The sequence below is a fragment of the Pelophylax lessonae genome, assembly GCF_965119305.1.
Source record: "Pelophylax lessonae genome assembly, chromosome: 10".
In the NCBI taxonomy this organism is placed as follows: domain Eukaryota; kingdom Metazoa; phylum Chordata; class Amphibia; order Anura; family Ranidae; genus Pelophylax; species Pelophylax lessonae.
In genome coordinates, this window is record NC_138777.1 from 181555589 (window position 1) to 181576056 (window position 20468).

Here is a 20468-nt window from a genome sequence, read left to right on the forward strand (position 1 = left end):
GTCTTATGACACAGTATGCTCTAGTGATCGACCGATATCGTTCTTTTAATGCCCATACCGATATTTTGGTCATCGGTTTCGGCCGATATTTTCAGACATGTAAAAAAAATGTTTTTTCTAAAGGTACTCAGAGTACCCGGAAGTGATCCAGAAACAAAAATTGATGCTTAGCACCCTGCTCCTGCGCTCAGAACCGGGTCCTCAGGCTGTTTGAATCTAGGAACCCACACTTGCCATCCCGTATGGCTAAGCCTTGCTGCCCTCTACGACCGGGGTAGTAAAAAACACTGTAAAAACAAACACAAAGAAAGGGCGCACCAGCCTAGTGCATTATCCTCAGCAGGCTTTTTTTATGACAGAAGTTAAAATCAACTACTCACAAATATGCGTGATAAATCAGCATATCAATTCCAAAGAACAGCTTCAAATGGAAAAGTCCAATGTCTCATGTAGACGGAGGCTAACGCGTTTTGAGGTCAAACCTCTTCCTCAGAGCCTCAGGAAGGCGAAACGCGTTAGCCTACGTCTACATGAGACATTGGACTTTTCCATTTGAAGCTGTTCTTTGGAATTGATATGCTGATTTATCACGCATGTTTGTGAGTAGTTGATTTTAACTTTTGTAATTAAAAAGCCTGCTGAGGATAATGCGCTAGGCTGGTGCGCCCTTTCTTTGTGTTTGTTTTTACCCGGAAGTGATGTCATGACATCACTTCCGGGTTTTTTACATTTGCTGCGCATTTAATGCGCACTTGCGGCAGGGATACCGGCTTTCACGGGGACACATCTTCATGCCACATCAGGTCTTCTCTTCGGCGGTGGCGGTAGGTTGCCCGGGTCTCCCAGTGGGACGGGAGACCCGGGTGAGCCGTGGAAGGCGGCGGGAGGGGGGGGAACGTCCCCTCCCGCTACTTGTAATGACAGCCGAGCGGCTTCTCAGCCGCATCGGTTGTCATTACAAGTCAGCCGAACCCTCGGCTATGGACACCGGTACCAGGGTGATGCCTCTAGCTCAGTGTTTCTCAACTCTAGTCCTCAGGGCACACTAACAGGCCAGATTTTAAGTATTACCTTGGGGAGATGCAGACTAGAATACTGCAATCACTGAGCAGCAAATTATATCACCTGTGATGTATTTCAGTTTTCTTGCAAACCTGGCCTGTTAGTGTGCCCTGAGGACCTTAGTTGAGAAACACTGCTCTAGCTGCAGGCATCACCCCAGGACAAGCACTTTCTCTAAATATCGGCAATATCGGTAACCTCAGGGGCCGATTCCGATATATCGGGGAAAATGCATATCGGCCCCCGATATATCGGTGTTGCCGATAATCGGTCGATCTCTAGTATGCTCTCAGATGGGGTGTCTGGGCGGGGGATGGCACTACCATAATCAGACTGTAGTTATTCGGGATATCTATTGTGTTGATGAGACAAATTGATTACTCCTTCGTTATGTAAAAGTACACCTACAATACGGTGACACAACTCTGTAAAATGTTAATACATTTTTTATTGAAACTAAATTGAAACATACAGTGGATCTGATTCAGAGTGGACTAGCTCCCTATTGTTGTTATTGGATTAATCAAGGTTATCAGAACAAAAATAGTACAAAAGGAAGACACATGAGATGCCACAATACATATAGTGTATGTGTTGGATCGCTATGTATCCAGACCATGCAAGTCCTGTCCTGCCTCTGGCTGCCTGGCTTAAGCTCATATTTTATTTAGGAGGAGAGTCAAAAAGAATGCACATGCTGAAACAACTCCAGATGTGCTTATTTGGCAGTCAGTAGCAAAACGCTCACACACAAAGAACAGCAGAGACCCCGAGAACAAGACCCTGCTGCAGAGTAACAATGGAGGATCTGCCCCTTCCCCTCTCTGACATCTCACTCCTATGACATGCCCAGTCTGGCTGGTTACCAGCTCTTCCGTGGGGGATCCAGCGGTTGTGGCTGGCTGCTCCAGATGTGTTCAGAGTATAGAGATTCATGATTTCTGCCACATCACGGACAAGCCTGGACCTTGTGTATGAGAAATCCTGGAGGATCTAGCCACACTCCCATGTGCACCTAGCAATTCTGAACTGCAAAACTTTGAGAGGGTAAGTCATTGTATCTCCAATGTGTATATTTCTGCTTCTGAACTGTCAGCCCATAAAGCAATATGTGCAAATATTATAGACCAGACCTGACCCCGATCATTTATTCAGAGCTAAACACCTGGTGCTTAAAGTGATGATAAACCCAACGTGGGGCAGGAAAGGTGTGTTCTGTGGGCGTTTCCCATACTACTTTCCAATGCACTGTTCTTGCGACCTGCATGCGAGTGCCAATTAAGTGTTATTGGCACCCCAAACACAGATTGCAAACTCTTTGCGTATGCAGGCATCTAATCCCATGTTACTGCAGTACCATGCCATTTGGTGTGGCGTGTTATTTCAAAGCCGTGCATGCATTACTTTTTCTGGGTTCTGGTGCGATTTGCAGTCATGCACCACACACGAACGCATATTGCGAACTGGCCCTTAATCCTTGCCTGTGATCTAGTTTAAGCTGGAGCCATGACTACTGCCTTAAAGCGGAGTTCCACCCTAAAATTGAAGTTCGGTCCATCTTCTTGCTCCGGGTCACCTGAAAAAAAAATAGCTAATCGCAATTTTTTTTTTTTACTTACCTTGTTTTAGAAGATAATATACTTACCTTACTTTCTCTTCCTCCCTCGTCGGCCACGGCGAGTCGTAACTTCCTTGCTTGCAATGATTCCTGGAAGCTGAACGTCATCGCTCCCAGGAATCAATGCGACTGCACCGGCCCCGACGTCAGTTCCGGTGCAGGCGCCGTCATACCTTGCTAAACAGCTTCTGGGCATGCCCAGAAGCTGTGCAGGGATGACGCTGCAGCCCCAGAAGTGAAGGCGGGGCCGGTGCAGTGCATTGTGGGACCGAAGAGGACGGAAGAGGACGCAGAAGAGGATCGCGCTGGCTTCAAGCTGCCCACACCTAAGATGGCAGCGCTGGACAATACATTTTCAAGGTAAGTATTTCTTCTTGCAGGTAAGTGCAACCCAGGACAGTTCAGAGCTATCCATTGTGGAATGCACTAGCCCTGACTGTCCCGGGGGTATTTTTATGTATTTTTTTGGATTTAGGTGGAACTCCGCTTTAAGTTTCCTGTTTCAGGGCGGCTCCTTTCTCTTGCAGCGTCTTATAGAGCCACCCTTGCATGCCGGGACTAAAGCTGTATTTCCCTACACTGTGTGCATCAATAGAAACACACACCCCATAGCATAGGATGGCAAGGCAAGGCATACTTGTACGTCATTTAGCGGGACAGCTACAGTAGTGGGGGCGCGCACGTGCTGATTGGCCAGCTGCTGTACTTATACTGCAGCAGGTTGGCTCTGTCCCATGAAAAGATGTACCTGTACGTCATTTAGTGGGACAGCTACAGTAGTGGGCCATAATTGGCCATAAGGGGAGCCAATCAGTGAGTCCAGTGGTTGCGATGTCCGCCGGACACCCACGATCGCTCCCCATGGAGACAGAACAGCGGTCTGCCAATGTAAACACGGCAGACCGCTGTTTTGTCGTAATGAACACAGGGATCCTGTGTTCCTATTATTCAGGAACACAGGTCTCTGTGTTCATCCAGCAAGCCCATCCCCCACACAGTTAGAATGCACCTCCTGGAGACACATTTAACCCTTTGATCTCCCCTGATGTTAACCCCTTCCCTGTCAGTGTCATTAGTACAGTAACAGTGCATATTTTTAGCACTGATTAGTAATAGTCACTGGCCCCCCCCAAAAGTGTAAAAAATGTCAGTTAGGGGTCTAAAAACTGTCTGCCGCAATGTCGCAGTCCTGCTAAAAATCGCAGATCGCCGCCATTACTAATATAAATAAATAAATAAATTAAAATGACATAAATCTTTTTCCCTAGTTTGCAGACGCAAACAAATCAATTTACATTTAGTGGGATTTTTTTTTTACTAAAAATATGTAGCAGAATACAAATTGGCCTAAAATGATGAAAACATTTTGATTTTTAATTTTTTTTTTTTATTGGGAATGTTAAATAGCAGAAAGTAAAAAATATTGTTGGTTTTTTTTTTTTTTTTAAATTGTCGCTCCTTTTTTGTTTATAGCGCAAAAAATAAAAATCACAAAGGTGATCAAATACCACCAAAAGAAATCTCTATTTGTGGGAAAAAAAGAACATCAAGTTTATTTGGGTACAGCATCGCACGACCGCGCAATTGTCCGTTAAAGTAACGCAGTGCTGAATCACACAAAATAGCCTGGTCATTAAGGGGGAAAACCTTCCGGACCAGAAGTGGTTAAGTGATAATCTGCCCTGGGAAAGACAGCTGCCTTCTGATTGGCAGCTTTGTGCAGCTTCCGCTCGTCACTCCAATTTGTCTTTCATAAATCAGCTCTTCGATATCAGCATACAGAATTTTATTTTTCATAATAACATTTTGTGATACAGTACAGACACAATCCCCCTCCTCTGATCACAGAGATTACATTGAAAAGTCTATGGGACTCGAAACCTGAAGAAAATCAAAAGTCCTAATTTTAAAGGCCTAAATGCAAGTTATTGCACAAAAAAAGTGGATGGGGACCCGTGTACCAATAAAAAAAAAAAAATTTAAAACAATGGTTTCTAAAGGAGCAGTGATTTTAATGAAGATTAAAGTGAAACAATAAAAATGAAAATTTCCTTTAAATATATACTGTACACTGGACTTGGCTGATATATAGGATTGTGTATATGGCATTGTATGGTTGGGTTTTCATTATTGGTGTTTATTTATTTATTTATTTTTTTAATTGGTTGAGCCAGATGGACTTGTGTCTTTTTTCAACCTGACTAACTATGTAACTATATATATATATATATACTGCACTGGTTGATATATACACTGCACTAGTTGATATATATATATATGTATATAAATATATATATATATACTACACTGACTGATCTACACAGGGCTGCCGTGTAAGCAGCAGCCTAAAGCCCCGTACACACGTACCGATCGTCGGCCGAACGATCGGCCATCTTTTGTCCGGTGCTGTCCTGTCTGTTGAAAACTGCAAAAGACTGCACACAAATTTTGTCGGCCAACAACAGCCGACTGCAGAAGTGATGTCATGTGATGGTTAACTTTCCTTGTCTTTTTTCTTTTCTGAGCATGCCCAGTCTTGCTAATCTGCTGTCTTTTGGCCGAAATCTGTACTGACTGGCGAACAATCGGCCATTCTGGTGTTGGCCAACAAAAATTTTAATGCCTGCACGACAGATTCTGTTCGGCCGAAAATGCGCTGTAGGCTGTCGGAAGCATCATACTAACAAGCCTACAATCGGCCGATCAGTCGTCGGCCGAATAATTACGGCCGACAATCGGTACGTGTATACGGGGCTTTATATAGTGCGGGGCATGGACTTAGCCCCTGAGCAATGATTGGCTAAAGGCACCCTGCCTTTGTCCAATCATGACTCTTACAGGACATTGTGCTGTGACTCGCCAAAGCATACAGGTCAGGTGCATGCTTTGGCCAATCACAAGAACTCAATGCACTGCAATTGCGCAGTCTCCGCTCTACTTCATCCCAAAGGTTTCCTGTCGGGTTGAGGTCAGGACAGTCAAGTTCCTCCACCCCAAACTCACTTATCCATATCTTTATGGACCTTGCTTTGTGCACTGGAGCGCAGTCATGTTGGAACAGGAAAGGGGTCATCCCCAAACTGTTCCTACAAAGTTGGGAGCATGAAATTGTCCAAAATGTCTTGGTATGCTGATACCTTAAGAGTTCCCATCAATAGAACTAAGGGGCCAAGCCCGACCTCGGAAAAACAACCCCACACCATAATCCCCCCTCCACCACATAATTTGGACCAGTGCACAAAGGAGGGGTTTGACTCCACCTTTCTGGTCCAGTTGACATTGTTCATCCTCCAACTAATGTAACCTTTTTGACGAAACTATGTTTATGATGTTGTTGTCAGATTGTACTGTCTCATTTTTTCCTGATGTGCCTTAACTCTATTCTGCAACCTCTTCTTAAAAAAAAAATGGGAGTGGTTTCATAATTACCAATCAGCTGTGCACCTGCAGGGCAATAATGAGGAAATCTGCTGTGCCTGCATCCCTTTAGACATGCTCCTATTGTATTTCACCAAAGATGAAATTTTTTTGCAGGGGATGCCTGAAATCTGACTTCTGGGAAAATCAGGGAGTCAATCATACAAGCAGGAAATGATGTTTTTGGGGACATTTAGTATGCATTCTGTGTACAGAACCCCTCCAGGTAGCCATATTGCATTTCATTTTGAGAAAATTACAGCAGCTACAGGTTGAAGAAGAAAAGTTTTTTGAATAACATTCAATTACAATGTGACTTGTGTCACAATTGTACAGGCTATATTATTTTTGCTTTATTTGCTATTTTTCTTCCCCACAAAAGGGGAGTTAATCTTAAAGAATTTAGAACATCATGCAGGCTGTGAATAAAATAACCATGTACTGTATTCGTTTTTCTGTGAAGCTCCTCTTGGATTTTTTGAAAAGCTAATACAATTTACTTTGGCTGCTATTCGGCTAAGTCATAAAAGTTGGACGGATGAACGGTAAGATGAAAAAGGGGCTTCTGCCAATAGAAATAATACCATTAATTCATGGAAATATTATACAAGATGTCTGCCATGGAAAACAAATCCACTAAATATTCTTACTTTCTTTTTTTAAATTTGTTATGAATTAGTCCATAGCCTTATAACTTGGAATCAGTGAATCTGCATGATTGGCGTGTTCAACGACTAATGTTTGATATTCGCGAAACCCTAGCTTAGCAGCAAATTCTATTAAAGTGGAAGTCCTTTACTTATGTTTAACCTACTGGTAAGCCTATAATAAGTCTTACCTAAAGGTACTGTAAATATCTTCCAAACATGCACTGTTTAGGAGATATTTACTTGTGAAGCTGTCGGTGACGTCACCTGCGCATGCGCTCTAAAGGAAGCGCATACCCGTGCTGTTTCTTCAGAGCCCTGTGCCATAAACAGTGACTCCCGCGAGAATGTTTGGGAGTAAGGTCATCGCGATTTGTCCATTCAAAGGAACAGAGCCCGCAAACCCAGAAGGAAGACCAGGTGAAGATGGAAGCCCTGTGAATGGAGGGCTTTGTTTTAAGGTATGTTTCACACTTACTTAGTATGCGATGCATGCTAGCACATTATAAAATTGCTTTGCAGGGGAAAAGTTGTTTTTTTGGGGGGTTTTACTGGGTTTACCACTTTATTGTCTTTTAGGAACATTTTTAACCACTTAAGCCCCGGAAGATTTTACCCCCTTCCTGACCAGGGTTTTTTTTGCGATTCGGCACTGCGTGACTTTAACGGACAATTGCCCGGTCATGCGACGCTGTACCTAAACGAATTTGACGTCCTTTTTTTCCACAAACAGAGCTTTCTTTTGGTGGTATTTGATCACCTGTGCGATTTTTACTTTTTGCGCTATAAACAAAAAAGAGCGTCAATTTTGCAAAAATAACAATATTTTTCACATTTTTTTATATGAAATTCCCAAAAAAAAAATGCATACTATAAAAAATGGGAAGTATTCCCAAAGTATATCCAAGGCAGGGGCCTAAGGTGTAAAGGCATTGACCTGTATAGAAGAGAAAGAGAAAAAAAATATAGAAGAACAGAAGAGGGGAAAAAAAAAAAAATAGGAAGGGAAGACAAGGGAGAAAGGTAAAAAGGGAAACACAAAAGAAGGGGGGGAAAAGGAAAGAAAAAAGGGGGGAAAAAGGGGTGGGGAAAGATGAGGAAGGGGGAAGTGGAGGGAAAAAGAAATCAAGGATTGAAGGGAAAGAGCAGTCAGAAAAATGTTGAGGGCTGGTGGGATTTTGTAGGTACCGGGTAGAGAAAATGAAAAGCTATATTTATAAAACCATGAAAATATTTATTGATACATGTTAAAAACAAGGTAAACAATACAAAAAAATGTATTCATTTGACATAACAACTAACATATATAGAAGACTGGATGTGTGAAGAACATATAGGCATAAGGCAATGATATACAATTGATCAAGTCCAATGAGGAGCATCAGACAAATCCCGACATGTTTCGCGGACACTGGGGGTCCGCTTCTTCAGGGGTGTAAAGCACATTATGCACAAGATAAGCCTTAAATAGCCTGTGTGATACAACAACAGCAATCATTAATATATATACATACATAGGCATTAATGCATGCAAGTGTGGAACACCCAAACGGTGGATGCTCTGGGTGCATTTGGGTGTTCCACACTTGCATGCATTAATGCCTATGTATGTATATATATTAATGATTGCTGTTGTTGTATCACACAGGCTATTTAATGTGCTTTACACCCCTAAAGAAGCGGACCCCCAGTGCCCGCGAAACATGTCGGGAACATGTCAGCTTGTATGAGACCGCATTCACACTAGTCCGACTTGGACCGTGACTTGTCAGCCTGACAAGTCGCGGTCCGTCACGCTCCCATTGTGCGGTACAGGAGCCGTTCTAATAGGAGCGACACAAGTCGCTCTGACTTAGAAAAAGGGTCCTGTATTACTTCGGGGTGACCTGGAGGCGACTTGCATAGACATTCATTTTATGAAGTCCGTGCAAGTCGCGCCGAAGACGCGCTGCACGCGACTTCACAGGTCGCCCCCGAAGTCGGAGCGACGTAGTGTGAACCGGCACTAACAGTGTAAATTTGCTGTCCCCTCAAAAGAACTCAACACACAGCAATTAATGTCTAAACCGCTGGCAACAAAAGTGAGTACACCCCTAAGTGAAAATTCCAAAACTGGGCCCAATTAGCCATTTTACCTCCCTGGTGTCATGTGACTCATGTTAGTGTTACAAGGTCTCAGGTGTGAATGGGGAGCAGGTGTGTTAAATTTGGTGGCATCGCTCTCACTCTCTCATACTGGTCACTGGAAGTTCAACATGGCACCTCATGTAGCTCTGAGGCATAGCGCTGCATAATTTTTTTTAAACAAAGACACTGTGCAACATAGCTGCATATAACAGAGGGGATTCTAGTAATTACAGAAAGTGACTTTACAACCACTGTAATGGCCATTCTAAGCCAGCTGACCTAAAGCAGAGTTCCACCCATAAAGTGGAACTTCCGCTCAATTGCTTCCTCCCCCCCCCCTCCGGTGCCACATTTGGCACCTTTCAGGGGAGAGGGGGGAATGGGTACCTGTTTTTGACAGGTACCCTTTCCCACTTCCAGGAGAGGGCACCGCGGCGCTGTCCCTCGGAAGTTTGGCCCCCTCCTCCCCCCATCGCCGAGCCAATCCGAATGCACAGCACGCTTCGCGCATGTGCAGTAGGGACCCGTCTGTTAAGCCGCAAGTCTTCACTGCCGGGTTCCCTTACCGGCAATGACGGCGGCAGCACCTGACAGCCGATGGAAACATCGGCTGCGGTGCCGACATCGCTGGACTCCAGGACAGGCAAGTGTTCAAGTTCAAAAGCCAGGCAGTGCATTATGATTACAAAAAAATGTTTATAATACTTTTCAGCCAGTGTTTAGACTCAGGGATACAGGCACCTATAAAAAACTGAAAAATACGACCCCTGATGTCAGATGCTTCTGACAAAACGCATAGGGTTCACGGGGATACGTGACACATCATTTTCGCCTTTTGGAACGCAGGTGGACCACAATCAGCGTCCCTGCTTGTCTTTTTATCAAATCACTTCATTATCTGCACAATGTAAGTTTCTAACTTCACAATCTTTTAAAAAATAATACTTTATCACACTATGGAGGCTTTTCTATTCTTGTCCTTCTGAATGTGAGGTATCGAGGAGATATGTGAGGAGATACTAGTGTCCCAGTACATCTATTCAAATGTGATCTTATTGCTGAGGTTTTCGGTAGAGTACCTGTTATGTGATCCGAGGGTCCTTGTTACCATATTATACAAGATATACACTTACCTTTGGTGAGTAGGCATTCTTTCTGGTGGTGGATCCATTCCAGGCAAATCAAATTTGACACTTTTTCACGGAAGATTGTTCTTGAAAAGTGATTCACAAGAGTGTACACGTGTGAATACACTGGGTTTATGGACTTCATTTCAATTATTTCATTTTCAAACAGGGCTGTGTTGCCACGGACAATACCCAAGGTTTTACCATCTATTAATTGTCCATTGGATGGTATTTTTTTTAGCACTTATGCACAATAATTTTGCTATATGAAACTTTAATGGGATTATTTATTGGGTTTTTTAATTTTTTTATTGGCACCTATCACTTTATATTTATATTTAGCGCGGTTTGTTAGATTAATCGGGCAACATAAAGGTTGACCGGTTTCTCTGATACTGGGAAGAGGGGAGTACCTGCAACTAGTCACTGAGACAAAAATCCCTACATAGGAGATTGCAGTAGGGAAGGACACCACATCATTGCCATACCCTACAGTATTCAGCACCTTCCCAGGAGGACGAAGAATACCCAAAAAGTCATGGGAACCATACCAAAGAAGAAAGAAAAAAAAAAATGTGGTTTTTAAATTTGGAAATAAATACATAAATAAAGGGGTGCTAATATGGGGAAAGAGGGAGGGTTGGGAAATGGAAGAACAGAAACATGGAAGGACTTCACCCCCTACCTATGTCGTGTGATTACGTTGGTAAAAACTAGTACTAGAATGGGCTGTTGGGGGCCAACTGTACACACCATAAACAAGAGCCTTCCGACTCCTCTCAGCATCCACCGCATAAAGTTATTTTGCTAAATTTAGTCACAAATGTCTATAGGCGGACAGAATAAGGAAACACAGGGACAACATTGCCACAGGTCATGAATGTGGAAGCTTGTTGCCACCCCTTTAACCAATTTTCTGTAGAATTTGCCCTCTAAGCAAAGGCCTGCCTTGCCTAGCTCCCCACAAAGGCAATCCTTGTGCTCATTTATACAAAATAACTTTAATCCTGTTGATCTGTGAGTCATGTTGATTGTGAAAGCAGATCTGGTAGACAGATTTAAAAACAGAGCCAAGTAAACAAACACTAATTGATGAAGAAGATGAAGATCAGGGCAATGAGCTCATTGTAATAAATTAGTTACATGGACATTCGCCTTTTTAGCTACATAGAGGAACAACATATAAAACATATGTATTGGAAAATAAACCTTTTTATTATTTCTATATGGAAGCACTATTTTTAAAATGGTTCTCATACAGTACAGTAAAACCTTGGTTTGAGAGTAACTTGGTTTAAGAGAGCTTTGCAAGACAAGCAAAATTTTCAAATAAATTTTGACTTGATATACAAGCGATGTCTTGATATACAAGTAGTCTCAAGTCGCAGCTAAGAATAAAAGAGAAGAGAGGCGCCTCTAAGTGTAGCAATATGGTTACATTTAATGAAGGTTTAACATTTAGCAACTCACATAGTTGATGATTAAAACAGGCACATCTAAGTATGCAGGCATCCGGGGTAAAGCTGTCCACATAGACCATCCTCCGCACTGCCATCAACGTCATTCCTTCCATGCTGCCCCTCGCTTTCAGATCGCTTTACTGCAGGGTGGTCTTCCCGCTCAGGATTACAGACTGGCAGCCGGCGGTGCAGAAGATGGTCTATGTGGACAGCTTTACCCCGGATGCCTGCATACTTAGATGTGCCTGTTCCAATCATCAACCATGTGAGTTGCTAAATGTTGTACCTTCATTAAATGTAACAATATTGCTACACTTAGAGGCGCCTCTCTTCTCTTTAAAACCCTGTAGCTCCTGCTGGATTTTGCTTCTAATCCCCTTATGGAAGCGGCTATTTGTGGATGGACATTTTATGGTTACTCAACCTATCCCAATGCTATAATCTTTGTATAAGGACTATAAACTGAAGGATTTATGAATAAATGGTTGTGGAACGAATCATCTGAGTTTCCATTATTTCTTATGGGGAAATTTGCTTTGATATAAGAGTGCTTTGGATTACAAGCATGTTTCCGGAACGAATTATGCTTGCAATCCAAGGTTTTACTGTATATCCCAAATATTCCTACATATTTTACCCTCTGCAGTGTGTAGTTTGGGTAAAGAGAAGCTTTTGTGTCTTTGCATTAGGAGGGGACACTTAAGGTGGCTTGGACTTGTAACTAGCTTTTATCAGGCTACAGCCAGTGGTAATTTTGGCAGGACATTTTGCTTTAGTTTTAGTCATAGTCTTTTTACTAAAATGCCATTTTAGTTTTAGTCATATTTTAGTCTTTTGACTAAAATGCTATTTTAGTTTTAGTCATATTTTAGTCATTTTAATTGTTTTCGTTTTAGTCATATTTTAGTCGACTTAAATCTTCAGTACATTGTAGTAGACTAAAATCTCATACATTTTAGTAAACTACAAATTGAATGGGTTTAGGTAATTGTAATGCATTATTTAAACATTTCTCTAGAATTGCCAAACAAATGATACACTCCTGGAGTAAAAATCTAATGATATGTTATTATTTATGGTATTGAGGTTTGAACATGCACTACAGACACAGATTTATCCGTGATATATAACAACTTTATAAATAAAAACACGTTTCATAAGCTTTTTAATAAACAGAAGTGCAATTTTAAAATACAAAAAAAAAAAACAACTGTAAACTCTACTGGCTGTAATGTCATTGCACATATTACTTGAATATATTACCAACATTAATTATTAAGAAAAAATATAAGAAAAGCCTTTTTCTTATTTTTTTTTCTCTTTCAGCAGCTTAGTAGAAGCTTACTTATGCAACAGTGCAATACGTGTTTAAACTTTAATGTGCTATTATTACAGGCGTTAGATGGAATTGTGTTGCCAATTTAGAAATGGCCTGCAGAGTAGTGTTAATTTTTATGTCAATTTTCGATTTAGTTTGTCATATTTTAGTCTTATGACTAAAATGCCATTTTAGTTTTAGTTGTATGTTAGTCATCTCAAATTGTTTTAGTTTTAGTCATATTTTAGTCGACTAAACTTGTGTTAATTTAGTCATTGAAAATATTTTAGTCAACAAAATTAAGACTGGCTACAGCAAGCCTCTGTGTTTAAATCTACAGCAGGGGCGTAACTACAGGGGTTGCAGGGGTTGCAATTGCAACCGGGCCCCATGCTCCAGGGGGCCTGTGCGGCTCCCCTGTACACCTGGATAGGAGGGGGCAAGGGGGCAGCATGTAGAGAAATCACTGTCCTCCTTTTTCCTCCTGTAGCTGCAGGAGGAAAATGGAGGTGATTGGTTCCTCTGTATGCTAAATCAGTTCCTCTGTATGTAAGGTCACACTTGCGACCGGCCCTGGCATTCCACCACCGTGGGGAGGCCCCAAGATGGCAGGAAGGGGGCCCACTGCAGAACTTGTGAAAGGGTCCCGCTGCGGGATCGTAATAAAGGGCCCCACAATGAGAGTAAAGGGCCCCAGGATCAGTGGGAAGAACCCCAGGCTTGAAGGGAAGGGGTCCGGGGGGCCCTTCATGGTTTCTTGCACCGGGGCCCTGAAGGTTCTAGTTATGCCTCTGATCTACAGCCAGCACTCCCATTCAGATCTGCATTCAACTGTTCCATACTTAGGGGCAGATTCCTATACTTTGAGCCTGTAGGCTCAGAAACTTTACAGTGGTTGTAAAGGCATTACATTTTTTACCCTAATACATTCCCTGCATTAGGATAAGAAATGTCCCACTATTTGTATCACCTCCCCACCCCTCCTAAATACTTATCTCATTCGATCCAGTGCTGTGCCCATCTGTAGCAGCTCTCTCCTCTCTCCCTGCATTCACAGGACAGAGAGGCAACAGCTTCCTATGGTGGCACATGGAGAAGAGCAGGAGCCAAAAGCTCTGTATAATACCATTGCATAGAGCAGGTAAGTATAAGATGTGTAGCCAGGTCCTGGGTACACCTACATGGAGAAGTAGACAATGTTCTTTGGTGCTACACTCTTTGCTGTGATGCAGATATTATGCTGCACTACCCCCTCTAGCCAGCAGAGGGAGGGCCACAGCCAAGCAAGCCCATGGAGTCCTATGCAGAGCACTGAGAACCATGGGAGTTTGATTGGCAGCCATACAAAAGGGCCAATAGACTCTTTACACTACAGTTCCCAAGAGGCACTGCAGAGCAGGGGGAGTGGTAATATGGCTTTTACTGAACTGCCCAGGAAACTTCACTTTCATGGCACCACAGGACTTGGGAAGTACACATCTGCAGCTGCTGACTGCTGCAAGGCCTAACTCGTCGGATCAAGCAGAGGACCAGGAGGGGACGCCCTTGCTGTGCTGTGCAACACAGTCTACAGTGATTGCACTGCACCATTGCCACGGGAAAACTGGAGTTTAATCTCGCACTCTGCTTCCCACAGCTTGAATCTGGAGGCATCCTAGGGAGAGAAAGAGGCCAGAGTATCCCAATCCACAGCAACACCTTACAGCTGCAATGCAGGGACTGGCGAGAGGGCTCATCGTCCATCATTCACACTGCAAGCAGGAACTGAGTCATTGGAAACAATAAATTAGGCATACCACATCCATTCTGAACTTGTGCCTTAACAATTCTGCTTCTATACCCCATCGGTAACGCATATGTGCCTTATCTATGTTACATTTCTACCACCCTATACTGCACGCTGGTTTATTTAGATTGTCATCAAGTGCACCAACACTTCTTTAGGGCCCAATGATAGCTGGCTGTAAGGACCGCCCTTACCGTTAAAGGACTGCCACTCCCATTAGGCAATCCTACAGGTCCTTTTGCCCCCCCCCCTCCTTTCACCCCTTTTTTCCCATGAATAGTACATAAACATTCAGTTTAAGCCTAGCATAACCACCAATTATGCACTCTGGCAGTATGGTTCCTGTATTTAGTAGGTTAAGCTTCCCATCTCCCCATTCCAGGCCAGTGACTCATGAAGCAGTGAAAGAATGGCCAACATGACAAATTTAAACTTGTACCTTCAAACAAGCCAGCAATGACAACTTCTATATTTCTGTCATGACAAATTACTTTCAAGTCAAGCTGCGGTTTTTAGCCTGCATATCTGACTGACTCCTAAGGTGTATGAATAGCTTTAGGTCCTGTTCAAATCTGCATGCTGCAGAGCATTGGGGAAAAAAAACTGTACAACGTGCCTACAATTCAGTGCATTCACAAAGCGCTAAAACTAATAGGTATGGCTAAAAATAACTGTTTTTAGTGGTAGGGGTCCCATCTCTCAAATCCCCTGTGTCCTGCTAGGGATAGGCAAATGGTTCCGACCGAGCATTAGCTATTCCCCAAACACCCGAATTTGCAGGGTGTTCACCCTGATGAACACCCTGTAATGCACTGAGCGCTATTTTTTTTATTTTTTAATAAAGGATTTCTCAAAAACCTGTGATTATTACTTTTCACACTTTTTTCGTAAATGGGTAGGGTTACCTGATACCCATCCACTTGGGGGGCGGATTCTGCTGCCCCCTTGTTAAAGGGGGCTTCCAGATTCTGATAAGCCCCCTGCCCGTAGACCCCAACAACCACAACCCAGGGTTGTCGGGAAGAGGCCTTGTCCCATCAACATGGGGACAGGGTGCTTTGGGGTGGGGGGGGGGGGTTGAGGGCATGTGGCCTGGTATGGTTCGGGAGGGGGTGTTTGCTCATCCCCTCTCCTTTCCTGACCTGCCCAGCTGCATGCTCCGATAAGGGTCTGGTATGGATTCTGGAGGGAACCCCACGCCGTTTTTTTAATTTTGGCATTTGGCCATTTTTTACTTTATTTTTTCAATAGCCGGATGCCAGCAATTGTAATCGCAAATCATTTTAAATGGGATTTGACTCTTTCTTTTTTCTTTAGAAATGTCATTTTTGCTGTAGCAGGTTCTATACATGCTTCAGATGTGCCACTTTACAGGCACATTAAGGGGACCTCCCAGGCACTATATTTAAATACATTTTTTATTTTTTATTGTTTCACTTTAGGCATAATTAACTACCTCAATACTGGACACTTAAACCCCCTTCCTTCCCAGACCAATTTTCAGCTTTTACCGCTGTTGCATTTTGAATGACAATTGCGCGGTCATGCAACACTGTACCTAAACCAAATTTATGTCATTTTTTCCCCACAAATAGAGCTTTCTTTTGGTGGTATTTGATCACCGCCAGGTTTTTTCTTTTTTGGTGCACAAATAAAAAAAGACCGAAAAGTTTGAAAAAAAAAAAAAGTTTTTTTGTTTAGGTTATAAAATTTTGTAAATAGATAAGTTTTTTTCTGCACTGATGAGCACTGATGACGCCGCACTGACAGGCACTGATGAGGAGACACTGATGGGGTGGCACTGATGGGGTGGCACTGATATGTAGCACTGATGGGCACTGATAGGTAGCACTGATATGCAGCACTGATGGGCACTGATATGTGGCACTGATAGATAGCACTGATATGCAGCATTGGTGGGCACTGATAGGCAGCGCTGATGGGCACTGATAGGCAGCACTGATGGGCACTGATAGGCGGCACTGATGGGCACTGATGGGTGGCACTGATGGGCGGCACTGATCGGCACTGATGGGGGGCACTGATAGGCAGCACTGGTGGGCAATAATGGGCACTGGTGGGCGGCACTGATAGATGGCAATAACGGGCACTGGTGGGCAGCACTGATAGATGGCATTGGTGGGCAGCACTGATAGGGGGGCACCACTGGGGGTCATGGAGCCCTGTTTGCCATCCCTGGTGGTCATGGTGGGCATCCCTGGTGGTCATGGGTGGGCATCCCTGGTGGCTCTAGTGGCATCCCCTCCCCCCAGGGCTGCACTGGTAATCAATCATCTGATTACCAGCACAGACCCCCCCTGTGATCAGTGAGTAATTAGAAATACTCACTGATCACCCCGGCTGCAGAATCGATCCTCTGATCTTCTCCTCACTGACAGGATCTGTCAGGAGGAGAAGAGATCGAAGCCGTTACAACGGCTGTATTGACATTACATGACGGCTGTGATTGGTCACAGCCGTCATGTGATCAGGAGGGCCAATCACAGGGCCCTCCTGCCGAGTCTTGTTGCTCTGTGTCCTAGGGACACAAGCACATCGAGATCGCGCCGCCGCGCGTGCCCGGGGCGGCGCGATCTCTCTCCTTCTGAAGGACGTTCCGGAACGTCCATTCAGAAGGACGAGACTCCCACCCGGCCGTATATGTACTATGGCCCGGGTGGGAGGTGGTTAAAATCCCTGCTCCTGAAAAAACAATTGTTTAAAAAGCCTTCAAAATGGGCACTTTTGATTTTTCCTGTTCGGCTCCCATAGACTTCAATGTTCTGTTCGGGGTAGAACATTACCCCTGTTTGGAATGTTTTCTATGTCCTGCTAACTGAAGGCTCCTACAGTCATGAGCAAAGATGGCTTTTATTCAGGTTTATGGTCCCAACCAAATCAGCTCCCCAGACGTTTTAAAATCAAAATGAACTTTTAGTTTAAATCAGATAATTATGTCCTAGGTACATTAAAACAAAAGGTGCAAAGTCGTACATTTTGTCTTGCTTAGAAAGCAGCTGCAGTCTGTGTATAAAGGTATGTTCCTGGGAGCAGCTGCAGAGAGGGAACCTTGCTCTGCGTGTTAAAGCAGTGGTCTCTTTGTAGCGGTCCGACACATCCCCTCAGCAGGTGGCGTGTTAAACGTCTGCAGAGTGATCACTGTTTCCACACCTAGAGAAATGGTCCTTCTCTGCATGTGTATTCTCTGACTGTAGCTCCATTCACTTGAGTGGGTCATGTTTGGCAGCGATACTTTAGACCTATGAATAAAATTTGCCACACCATGGCCGCTGGCCATGTTAACTTTTGTCTTGGGGACAGTAAAAATTACTCAGCAGCCCATTTGAAGTGTCCCCTGCCCACATATGTAAATGAGGCCCAAGACTTTCCACATATTTTCTTTTGATGGACCTGTGTTTAGCTGATTTAAACTGAAATTTCAGTTAACGTGAACCAACATAAGATGGGACACTCAGGCTCTATGCCTGGCAAAGAATCCAATAAGATGATTTCATCCCGGGCCTCCTACCCACCTCCGAACACCATCTCTTATCTTAGTTCCACCCCCTACCCCTCTCCCAGTACCAAGTATAATTTTGTTGGGCTAAGTAGGTTGTATAATTTGCTACTGATAACAAGAAAGGCAGTAAATTAGATTTCCTGCAGCCAGGAACAATAGACCGCTCCCCCAGCAACAATAGACCCCCAGGAACAATAAACCCTCTGGAAAAATACCCCCCAGCAACAACAGACCTTTGCTAGCGAAAAAAAAAACAGATTTCCCAGCATCCAGCATTAAGACCCCCCTCCCCCAATAGTAGATCCCTCCCAGAGCAATTGACCTCCTCCCAGCAACAATAGATCCTCCAGTAGCAATTATAGACCTGACAGGCAAGCAATAGATCTCCCGAAAAAATAGATCTCCCAGTGACAATAGATCTCCCAGCAGCCAGCCTTATCGGACCCTTCAGCACACTAAGCACCCCTTGCCATTACATACATTCAGTGCGTTAGGTGCTGCCCCCCCCCCCCCCCATTCTCGCTGAAAAAAGCGAATTGATAGTTGCACATATTGAGAAATAATGCAGCCCAGAATAATAAGCCGTAAGGCACCACATGTCCTGGAACCTCTTCGCATAACTAAGTCTGCATCTCATCAGGCACTGGAACGCTACCCTTCCCCGTGGGGATACCTCCCTTCTTATAGATGTGTCTCATCTAAATTATCATTAATTCTCAATACAGCATGGGGCAAAGTGTGTCATTCGTCTATTCTATCTGTCTGCTAGGAGGGGACGCGACATTCCATTTCAGCATAGAGGGTGCGTTTCATTAATTACAAGGACATGCCAAAGCTTCATAGAACAATGATGAGGGTCCAGCACTAGAAATATTCCTTCCGAAATACAATAAGCCATAGACTCAAATATGACCAGCGCTATGGAGTATCTGCGTATAACCGTATAAGAAGGGGTGTATTTTGGAGATGTTGTGTAGGTTGAACATGACCTAAAAAAATGTTTCCATAGCTAGATCATTCCAATACATAAAAAAGCCATTTGAAGTCTATGGATTATTGTTATATAAAAAGTGATGTTGATATATGGCGCTACCTTCTCTGAAAAAGTGAATAAATGTCGTGCTTTGCAATGTGTGGAAGAGTGTTGGCTACACTTAGTAGTCCACCTTAATCAATAACCCATAAACTCAATAAATATATATAAAAAATCAATACACAGATTCCTTATGTATTCCAGCAGTGCGTTAAATTTTTTAATAAAGTGCAGCGTGCAAAGTAAACCAAAATACTATGCAGATGATAATACCTTTACAAAGTGCTGGGTGCTGGTGCAACAAAAGGAATTTCTGTAACAGTGCTCAGTGTATTTCACAGACTTTTTATTTGTAAGTGTGCTTGTTAGTGTAGATAGTACAGAGAAATTAGGGTAGTATTAATAATATTGTGATGTCCTCTGTCCAGAGGATTTAAAGTGCTATTGTGCTGAGTAAATAATTATACACATGGGTTATGAGAAATAAAGTATAACACATGGGTAATGAGAAATAAAATAAAAAAAGTTATTAATAGAGGGGAGATTAATCCCAGTGCTCAGTGCCCAATCGTGAGTACCAGTTATTGCCGGTGTGGAATGACCGGATTCGGTGAGGGTGTTGGTAGTGCCTATACCCGTGGCCCCCCACTAGGTACTGCACTCACCCCTCCGAATTCCCCTTTCAACAGGGGTGCTGGCTTTATATATAATCCTGGGTTGCTGGTTCCCACAAGTCTTGGGCTTCCCTGGTGTCCTTGGCAGGATCGGCTGTGAGTCCCTTCCCTGGAGGTCTGTGGGGTCTGGTGGGCTCAGAGAACAAACAGGGGAGCTGTAAGCTCCGCCCTACGCATTTCATCACAAATACGTCATCTGGAGCGGCCTTAGGGCGGAGCTTACAGCGTCAATGTCACTTCCGGTTAGGGGAGCTCGGACCGTGGAACGCAGAAGTGTTCCGGCGTTTCCCCGCTGAATAGCGTGCATCCAATTATGAGTTTACTGCATTTTTTTTTACTTTAACCTTGCATACTACAACATGGGGGAACCAACTGTTTAGTGTTGCTACCTCTCCCTACCAATCCCTCCACTGACCTCCGCTCACCCAACAAATTAAATTCAAAATCTTAACAACATCTTAAAAAACCATCCACAACTTGACCCCCCCTTACATCCCTAACCTAGTCTCAAAATACCAACATAATCATTCTCTTATTTCCTCCAAAGACCTCCTGCTCTCTACCTCGCTTGTCACCTCCTCCCATGCTCAACTCCAGGACTTCTCCTGAGCATCTCCCAACCTCTGGAACTCCCTACCCCAGTCTGTCCGGCTATCTCCTACTCTGTCCACATCTAGAT

At 43.6% G+C, this 20468-nt stretch overlaps 1 protein-coding gene across 1 annotated transcript in view; it reads left to right on the plus strand.

The window, feature by feature from the left end:
• Positions 1 to 1785: 1785 nt before the first annotated feature.
• The window catches only part of B3GNT9 (UDP-GlcNAc:betaGal beta-1,3-N-acetylglucosaminyltransferase 9), a 41283-nt gene continuing 22600 nt past the window's right edge, over positions 1786 to 20468 (plus strand). Inside the window, exon 1 of the mRNA XM_082270355.1 lies at positions 1786 to 2109. The gene's annotated coding sequence lies outside the window, so the exon portion shown is untranslated. The remainder of the gene's footprint in view (positions 2110 to 20468) is intronic.